The sequence below is a fragment of the Gopherus flavomarginatus genome, chromosome 23 (genome assembly GCF_025201925.1).
Source record: "Gopherus flavomarginatus isolate rGopFla2 chromosome 23, rGopFla2.mat.asm, whole genome shotgun sequence".
NCBI lineage: Eukaryota > Metazoa > Chordata > Testudines > Testudinidae > Gopherus > Gopherus flavomarginatus.
This window is the reverse complement of record NC_066639.1, coordinates 16524990-16534791: the sequence shown is the minus strand read 5'-3', so window position 1 is coordinate 16534791 and position 9802 is coordinate 16524990. Positions and strand designations below refer to the sequence as shown.

General features: G+C 69.6%; 1 pseudogene; it reads left to right on the top strand.

Annotated features, from left to right (window-relative positions):
• The first annotated feature begins 1919 nt into the window (after positions 1-1919).
• Positions 1920-8703, top strand: LOC127039761 (phosphatidylinositol 4,5-bisphosphate 3-kinase catalytic subunit alpha isoform-like; annotated as a pseudogene).
• The last annotated feature ends 1099 nt before the right edge of the window (positions 8704-9802 follow it).

The following is a 9802-nucleotide window of genomic DNA, read 5'->3' as shown; positions in this document are numbered from 1 at the left end:
TGTGTCTGAGCATGACGGGACCCTGATCTCAGCTGGGGCAGGGTCTGTCCCTGGCCGTGTGTCTGGGCACGACGGGGCCCTGATCTCAGCTGGGGCAGGGTCTGTCCCTGGCCGTGTGTCTGGGCATGACGGGGCCCTGATCTCAGCTGGGGCAGGGTCTGTCCCTCACCGTGTGTCTGGGCACGACGGGGCCTGATCTCAGCTGGGGCAGGGTCTGTCCCTGGCCGTGTGTCTGGGCACGACGGGGCCCTGATCTCAGCTGGGGCAGGGTCTGTCCCTCGCCGTGTGTCTGGGCACGACGGGGCCTGATCTCAGCTGGGGCAGGGTCTGTCCCTGGCCGTGTGTCTGGGCACGACGGGGCCCTGATCTCAGCTGGGGCAGGGTCTGTCCCTGGCCATGTGTCTGGGCACGACGGGGCCCTGATCTCAGCTGGGGCAGGGTCTGTCCCTCGCCGTGTGTCTGGGCACGACGGGACCCTGATCTCAGCTGGGGCAGGGTCTGTCCCTCGCCGTGTGTCTGGACACAATGGGACCCTGATCTCAGCTGGGGCAGGGTCTGTCCCTGGCCGTGTGTCTGGGCACGACGGGGCCCTGATCTCAGCTGGGGCAGGGTCTGTCCCTGGCCGTGTGTCTGGGCACGACGGGGCCCTGATCTCAGCTGGGGCAGGGTCTGTCCCTGGCCGTGTGTCTGGGCACGACGGGACCCTGATCTCAGCTGGGGCAGGGTCTGTCCCTCACCGTGTGTCTGGGCACGACGGGACCTGATCTCAGCTGGGGCAGGGTCTGTCCCTGGCCGTGTGTCTGGGCACGACGGGGCCCTGATCTCAGCTGGGGCAGGGTCTGTCCCTCGCCGTGTGTCTGGGCACGATGGGGCCTGATCTCAGCTGGGGCAGGGTCTGTCCCTCGCCGTGTGTCTGGGCACGATGGGGCCTGATCTCAGCTGGGGCAGGGTCTGTCCCTGGCCGTGTGTCTGGGCACGACGGGACCCTGATCTCAGCTGGGGCAGGGTCTGTCCCTCGCCGTGTGTCTGGGCACGATGGGGCCCTGATCTCAGCTGGGGCAGGGTCTGTCCCTGGCCGTGTGTCTGGGCACGACGGGGCCCTGATCTCAGCTGGGGCAGGGTCTGTCCCTCGCCGTGTGTCTGGGCACGACGGGGCCCTGATCTCAGCTGGGGCAGGGTCTGTCCCTGGCCGTGTGTCTGGGCACGACGGGGCCCTGATCTCAGCTGGGGCAGGGTCTGTCCCTGGCCGTGTGTCTGGGCACGACGGACCCTGATCTCAGCTGGGGCAGGGTCTGTCCCTCACCGTGTGTCTGGGCACGACGGGACCTGATCTCAGCTGGGGCAGGGTCTGTCCCTCGCCGTGTGTCTGGGCACGACGGGGCCCTGATCTCAGCTGGGGCAGGGTCTGTCCCTGGCCGTGTGTCTGGGCACGACGGGGCCCTGATCTCAGCTGGGGCAGGGTCTGTCCCTGGCCGTGTGTCTGGGCATGATGGGGCCCTGATCTCAGCTGGGGCAGGGTCTGTCCCTGGCCGTGTGTCTGGGCACGACGGGACCCTGATCTCAGCTGGGACAGGGTCTGTCCCTCGCCGTGTGTCTGGGCATGATGGGGCCCTGATCTCAGCTGGGGCAGGGTCTGTCTCTTGTCATGTCAGGATTGAGAGGAATCAGGAGAGCTGGCAGGGGGAACACAGGCCTGGGGGCTGCACGTCGGGAGTGAAGGGCATCGGCAGAGCTGGGGGGGCTGGGGGTTGGGAGTGAGGGGCGCTGGGGGGTCTGGGGGTCGGGAGTGAGGGGCAACCACGGAGCTGGGGGGGCTTTGGGTCGGGAGTGAGGGGCATGTCCGCTCTTTCCGCAGGTGGGCCCAACATCTGACTCCCGGGCTGGGTCTCTAGCAGGCCCAGGGGTCCCCCGGCGCAGCCATGCCCCCGCGGCCATCGTCCGGGGAGCTGTGGGGGCTGCACCTCATGCCCCCCCAGATCATGGTGGATTGCTGTCTCCCCAACGGCATCCTGGTCACCCTGGAGTGTCTGCGCGAGGCCGTGCTGCTGGGCATCAAACACGAGCTCTTCCGAGAGGCCCGCAAATACCCCCTCTTCCACCTGCTGCAGGTGAGCCGGACGCCTGGGTCCCATCCCTGCCGAGGCGGGGAGGGGAGAGGGGTTAGAGCAGAGGGGGCCGGGAGCCAGGACTCCTGGGTTCTCTCTCCGGCGCTGGGAGGGGAGTGGGGGCTGGTGGGTTAGAGCAGGGGGGCCGGGAGCCAGGACTCCTGGGTTCTCTCTCCGGCGCTGGGAGGGGAGTGGGGGCTGGTGGGTTAGAGCCGGGGGGCTGGGAGCCAGGACTCCTGGGTTCTCTCTCCGGCGCTGGGAGGGGAGTGGGGGCTGGTGAGTTAGAGCAGGGGGGCCTGGAGCCAGGACTCCTGGGTTCTCTCTCTGGCACTGGGAGGGGAGTGGGGGCTGGTGGGTTAGAGCAGGGGGGCTGGGAGCCAGGACTCCTGGGTTCTCGCCTCGGCTCTGGGAGGGGAGTGGGGGCTGGTGGGTTAGAGCAGGGGGGCTGGGAGCCAGGACTCCTGGGTTCTCTCCCCGGCTCTGGGAGGGGAGTGGGGGCTGGTGAGTTAGAGCAGGGGGGCTGGGAGCCAGGACTCCTGGGTTCTCGCCTCGGCTCTGGGAGGGGAGTGGGGGCTGGTGTGTTAGAGCAGGGGGGCTGGGAGCCAGGACTCCTGGGTTCTCTCCCTGGCTCTGGGAGGGGAGTGGAGGCTGGTGGGTTAGAGCAGGGGGGCTGGGAGCCAGGACTCCTGGGTTCTCGCCCTGGCTTGGGGAGGGGGCTGAGACGTGGGGGTTCGGATCGCAGCGTCTGTGCCCTCCCCGCCTCAGGACGAATCCTCCTACATCTTCGTGGGGGTGACCCAGGAGGCCGAGCGGGAGGAATTTTTCGACGAGTCCCGGCGGCTCTGCGACCTGCAGTTGTTCCAGCCCATCATCAAGCTGGTTGGCAACTGGGAGGAGAAAATCCTCAACTGGGAGATCGGTGAGTGGGGCCAGGCCTAGATTTGGGGGGGGGAAGCAGCGGGGGGCGGAGGGGGGCTCTGTCTGGTCTCAGCCCCCTCGTCCTGCCCTCCAGGCTTCGCCATGGGGATGCCCATGTGCAGGTTCGAGCTGGTGAAGGACCCCGAGGTGCAGGATTTCCGCCGCTCCATCCTGGCCGTGGAGACGCGGGAGGCTGGCGGGCCCCACAGCCAGGCCCTCTACGTTTACCCCTGAAACGTGGAGTTCAGCCCCGAGCTGCCCAAACACCTCTACAACAAGCTGGACAAAGGTGAGGCGGGGGTCCCGTGCTCCCCTGGGGGTCTGTGGGCTGTGGGGTGGGAGGAAGGGGTCCCATGCTCCCCTGGGGGTCTGTATGCCGTGGGGTGCAGGGAAGAGGTCCTCTGCTCCCTGGGAATCTGTGTGCTGTGGGGAGGGGGAAAGGGGTCCTGTGCTCCCCTGGGGGTCTGCCTGCCATGGGATGGGGGGAAGAGGTCTTGTGCTCCCTGGGGGTCTGTGTGCCGTGGGGCGGGGGGAAGGAGTCCCGTGCTCCCCTGGGGGTCTGCATGCCGTGGGATGGGGGGAAGATGCCTTGTGCTCCCTGGGGGTCTGTGCTGTGGGGCTGGGGGAAGGGGTCCTGTGCTCCTTAGGGGTCTCTGTGCCATGGGGCTGGGGGAAGGGGTCTCGTGCTCCCTGGGGGTCTGTGCTGTGGGGCAGGGAGAAGGGGTCCTGTGCTCCTTGGGGGTCTGTGCTGTGGGGCTGGGGGAAGGGGTCCTGTGCTCCCTGGGTGTCTGTGCTGTGGGGCTGGGGGAAGGGGTCCTGTGCTCCCTGGGGGTCTGTGCTGTGGGGCTGGGGGAAGGGGTCCCGTGCTTCTTGGGGGTCTGTGTGCCATGGGACTGGGGGAAGGGGTCCTGTGCTCCCTGGGTGTCTGTGCTGTGGGGCTGGGGGAAGGGGTCCTGTGCTTCCTGGGGGTCTGTGCTGTGGGGCTGGGGGAAGGGGTCCTGTGCTCCCTGGGGGTCTGTGCTGTGGGGCTGGGGGAAGGGGTCCTGTGCTCCTTAGGGGTCTCTGTGCCATGGGGCTGGGGGAAGGGGTCCGGTGCTTCCTGGGGGTCTGTGCTGTGGGGCTGGGGGAAGGGGTCCTGTGCTGCCCTTGGGGGGCTGCACACCATGGGGCAGCAGGAGGGGGGCTGTGTGGGGCAAAGGCAGTGGGAAGTCTGGGCAGTGGGGTGGGGGGTTCCTGGTGGGCCGGGGACAGGGGTGGTGTCCGGATCCCATGGGGCAAAGCAAGCAGGTCTGGCATGGGGGGCAGACGGCAGCCCCCCAAGTTTCCGTGTCTCCTGTCCCGTGCCCCCCCAGGCCGACTGATGGTGGCCGTGTGGGTGATCGTGGCCCCACACCTGGACCAGCAGAAGTACAGGCTGCCGGCCCCACACGACGCGCTGCCTGGGCAGGGGATCGCTGGCGCCATCCGCAGGCAGAGCCGCAGCCTGCACCTGGCGCCCGCGCAGCTCCAGCGCTGCCTGCAGGAGGCCGGGGGGACCCCCATGTGGCCCTGGGACCCCCAACCTGGCCCTGGGACCGCCCACTCAGCCAGTGCAAGGTGAGGGGCCCAAGGGGGACCCCCATGTGGCCCTGGGACCGCCCGCTCAGCCAGTGCAAGGTGAGGGGCCCGAGGGGGACCCCCATGTGGCCCTGGGACCCCCAACCTGGCCCTGGGACCGCCCACTCAGCCAGTGCAAGGTGAGGGGCCCGAGAGGGTCCCCCAACCTGGCCCTGGAGCCCCCAACCTGGCCCTGGGACCGCCCGCTCAGCCAGTGCAAGGTGAGGGGCCCGAGGGGGTCCCCCAACCTGGCCCTGGGGCCCCCAACCTGGCCCTGGGACCGCCCACTCAGCCAGTGCAAGGTGAGGGGCCCGAGGGGGACCCCCAACCTGGCCCTGGGACCCCCAACCTGGCCCTGGGACCACCCGCTCAGCCAGTGCAAGGTGAGGGGCCCGAGGGGGACCCCCAACCTGGCCCTGGGACCGCCCGCTCAGCCAGTGCAAGGTGAGGGGCCCGAGGGGGACCCCCAACCTGGCCCTGGGACCGCCTGCTCAGCCAGTGCAAGGTGAGGGGCCTGAGGGGGACCCCTAACCTGGCCCTGGGACCCCCAACCTGGCCCTGGGAGCACCCGCTCAGCCAGTGCAAGGTGAGGGGCCCGAGGGGGACCCCTAACCTGGCCCTGGGACCCCCAACCTGGCCCTGGGACCACCCGCTCAGCCAGTGCAAGGTGAGGGGCCTGAGGGGGACCCCTAACCTGGCCCTGGGACCCCCAACCTGGCCCTGGGACCGCCCACTCAGCCAGTGCAAGGTGAGGGGCCCGAGGGGGACCCCCAACCTGGCCCTGGGACCGCCCGCTCAGCCAGTGCAAGGTGAGGGGCCCGAGGGGGACCCCCAACCTGGCCCTGGGACCGCCCGCTCAGCCAGTGCAAGGTGAGGGGCCTGAGGGGGACCCCTAACCTGGCCCTGGGACCCCCAACCTGGCCCTGGGACCGCCCACTCAGCCAGTGCAAGGTGAGGGGCCCAAGGGGGACCCCCATGTGGCCCTGGGACCGCCCGCTCAGCCAGTGCAAGGTGAGGGGCCCGAGGGGGACCCCCATGTGGCCCTGGGACCCCCAACCTGGCCCTGGGACCGCCCACTCAGCAAGTGCAAGGTGAGGGGCCCGAGGGGACCCCCAACCTGGCCCTGGGACCGCCCGCTCAGCCAGTGCAAGGTGAGGGGCCCGAGGGGGACCCCCATGTGGCCCTGGGACCCCCAACCTGGCCCTGGGACCGCCAGCTCAGCCAGTGCAAGGTGAGGGGCCCGAGGGGGACCCCCATGTGGCCCTGGGACCGCCGCTCAGCCAGTGCAAGGTGAGGGGCCCGAGGGGGACCCCCATGTGGCCCTGGGACCCACAACCTGGCCCTGGGACCGCCCGCTCAGCCAGTGCAAGGTGAGGGGCCCGAGGGGGACCCCCAACCTGGCCCTGGGACCCCCAACCTGGCCCTGGGACCGCCCGCTCAGCCAGTGCAAGGTGAGGGGCCCGACGGGGACCCCCAACCTGGCCCTGGGACCCCCAACCTGGCCCTGGGACCGCCCACTCAGCCAGTGCAAGGTGAGGGGCCCGACGGGGACCCCCAACCTGGCCCTGGGACCCCCAACCTGGCCCTGGGACTGCCCGCTCAGCCAGTGCAAGGTGAGGGGCCCGGTCCCACTTGGATCTGGGGACCCCGGCTTGGCCCTGGGGCTCCCGGCCCACTCAGCCAGTACAAGGTGAGGGGCCCGGTCCCACTTGGATCTGGGGACCCCGGCTTGGCCCTGGGGCTCCCGGCCCACTCAGCCAGTACAAGGTGAGGGGCCCGGTCCCACTTGGATCTGGGGACCCCCGGCTTGGCCCTGCCACCCCTGGCTTAGTCCTGGGGCTCCCGGCCCACTCAGCCAGTACAAGGTGAGGGCCCCGGCTCTGGGGCCCCCCTCTCAGCCCTGGGCCCACCGGCTTGGCCCTGCCACCCCCAGCTCGGCTCTGGGACCCTGGCTTAGCCCTGCCACCCCCGGCTCAGTCCTGGGGCCCCCGCTTGGCCCCTGGCCCACTCAGCTAGTACAAAGTGAGGGGCCCTGGCCCCACCCTCAGCATGGGCCCCCTGGCTGGGCCCACGCAAGGAAGAGCCCCCAGATGCCTGGTTTCTCTCCCCAGCTCTGGGGGGCGAGTGGGGGCTGGGAGCCCGGACGTCTGGGTTCTCTCCCCAGCTCTGTGAGGGCAGTGGGGGCTGGGGGGTCAGAGCAGGGGGGCTGGGAGCCAGGACTCCTGGGTTCTCTCCCCGGCTCTGGGAGGGGAGTGGGGGCTGATGGTTAGAGCAGGGGGGGCAGGACCCCGGACTCCTGGGTCCCCTGGCATGATGGCGCCTTCTCTCCCCTTTCCCAGATCTACGTCCAGACGAGGATTTACCACGGCGGGGAGCCCCTTTGTGACGACATCAACACCCAGCGCGTTCCCTGTTCCAACCCCAGGTAGCGAGTGGGGTGGGGGCTCAGCAGGGGGCGCTGCGGGGCCGCCGGGACCAGGGTCGGGGACTCCCCCCCAAGCCACCGCCGGCGACCCCAACCTGTGTCCCTCACCCCCAGATGGAACGAATGGCTCTGCTACAACATCTACCTCGTGGACCTGCCCCGCGCTGCCCGCCTCTGCCTCGCCATCTGCTCCGTCAAGGGCCGCAAGGGGGCCAAAGAGGTGGGGGGATTGGCCGGTTTGGGGGGGCAGGGAATGGGGCAGGGGCCTGTCCCCTCTAGGGGGCGCTGGCTCCCCCCGGCCCCAGGGCAGGGACTGGCTGGCTCAGGGGGGCGGGGAATGGGGCAGGGGCCTGTCCCCTCTAGGGGGCGCCGGCTCCCCCCCGGCCCCAGGGCAGAGACTGGCTGGCTCAGGGGGGTGGGGAATGGGGCAGGGGCCTGTCCCCTCTAGGGGGCGCCGGCTCCCACTGGCCCCAGGGCAGGGACTGGCTGGCTTAGGGGGGTGAGAATGTGGCAGGGGCCTGTCCCCTCTAGGTGTTTGTGGGGAGCAGTTCCAGAGCAGCACCCGGGGACTCTGTGACAAGGGGTCCTTGTGTCACCGGCCACCCCGCCCCAGAGGTGGGCGCATCTCAGCGCTGGGCGAGGGGTCCCTGGGTAACCGGCCGCCCCGCCCCAGAGGTGGCTGCATCACAGCGCCGGGCGAGGGGTCCCTGGGTAACTGGCTGCCCCACCCCAGAGGTGGCTGCATCTCAGCGCCGGGTCAGGGGGGCTCCTGCCTGATCGTTCCTCCTCTGCCCCCAGGATGCTGCCCTACGGCTGCCTGTCCATCGGGGACGGCGTGGGGCTGATTGAGGTGCTGAAGAGCTCGCACACCATCATGCAGATCCAGTGCAAGGGCAGCCTGAAGGGGGCGCTGCAGTTCAATAGCCACATGCTGCACCACTGGCTGAAGGACGGGAACAAGGGGGACAGGGCAGGCCGCTGGGGGCTCGGGCCGGGGGGGGCGATTGAACCCGGGTTCTCTGGTCCAGTTACGACAACGCCATCGACCTGTTGACCTGCTCCTGCGCCGGGGACTGCGCGGCCACCTTCATCCTGGGCATCGGTGAAGGACAACGGGCAGGTGAGACCCCCATTCCCCGCCCCCCAGAGCCAGCCGGTTCCCGCCCTGGGGTCGGGGGGGAGCCAGCACCCCCTAGAGGGGACAGGCCCCTGCCCCATTCCCTGCCCCCCTGAGCCAGCCAGTCCCCGCCCTGGAGCCGGGGAGAGAACCCAGGAGTCCGGGCTCCCAGCCCCCCCATCTCTAACCCCACCCTCCCAGCACGGGGAGGGCGCCCCGGCAGGTTCCAGGAGATGTGCTACGCGGGCCACCTGGCCATCCGGCACGATGCCAACGTGGTGCTCAGCCTGTTCTCGCTGGCGCTGAGCTCGGGGCTGCAGCCCTTCGGCGCCGTCGCTGCCTGCGCGGGACGCTGGCGCTCGACGCGGCCGAGCCGGAGGCGCTCGAGGGCTTCAGCAAGCGGCTGAACGAGGCGCGTCACGGCGGCTGGAGCACCAGGATGGACTGGATCTTGCACCCCGTCCGGCACGTGCCCCTCAGCGAGGCCGGGCACAGCTGAGGGGCCCCGGAGGGCGATGGGCCGTGGGGCGGGGGCCGTCCCAGGAGCACAAGCCCCGCCCTCCTCGCTCGGGCGCTGTTGCTCCTCCCCCTGGGGTAGGGTCCTCTAAGCCCCGCCCCATTGGGAAGGACCCCCCCCATAGCCCCTCCCATCCTGGGGCGGGGCGGGCGTAGAGACTCAGGCCTGCTCCGTGCAGAGGGCGTGGCCAAGCATTTAAGCCCCTCCCCCTTGGGAGGGGCCTGAGGGGAGCCAGGACTTGTGCCCCGCCCCTTCTGGGTGTGTCCAGTTGAGGACGGGGGTGGGGCCCTTCCAGCTCCACCCTTTTCATAGGACGAAGTGAGGGGGTGTCAATCTATTATGCCCCTCCCCTCGGGGGCGGGCAGAAACCAGTCTTAAGCCCCTCCCCCTGTGGGCGGGGACTGCACTTAGGCTCCTCCTCAGGGACCCCTGCCCAGAGATACCTGCTGTTTGGGGGGGGGGGGGGTCCCACCGCTTTGACCTCTGACCCCCTTGGGAATTTGGTGGGGGCAGTAAAGGGGTTTAGCCCCCCCGAAATCTTCCAATGCACCTGAGCACCCAGCCCCCCAGCGTGATACTTGAATCCTGCCTCCCCCGCAATCTGCCAGGGCGGGGTGTGGGGGGGCAGATACTTGAAATGTTTTTGCCTGGAGAGTTTGGTTGTTGGTGCAAAAATACAATTTTGAAAGAAGCCCGAAGTGGCCCCGAACTGCGGGACGGTGGAGGTCGGGGGCTCAAAGGGAGGGAGGTGCCCCAGTGAGCTCTGCACGTGGGGGCTGATACCAGAGGGGACAGGCTCCTGCCCCCTTCCCCTCCCCCCATACCCGGGAAACCTGGGGGCTGAGGGAGTGTTTCAGGGGCTGGGGGCCCCTGGAAATAGACACAGGCAGCTGCAGCATCCATTTTTATTGAGCTTCCAGGCTCGGGGGGTGGGGGGGACCTGCCCAGCTGGCCCTGGCCTGAGGGGATCCCCCCACATTAGGGCAGGGGGAAATAAGGCACAGAGATAGACTGGGTAGAGAAGGAACCCAGGAGTCCTGGCTCCCACCCCCATGCTCTAACCCACCAGCCCCCACTCCCCTCCCAGACCCGGGGAGAGAACCCAGGAGTCCTGGCTCCCAGCC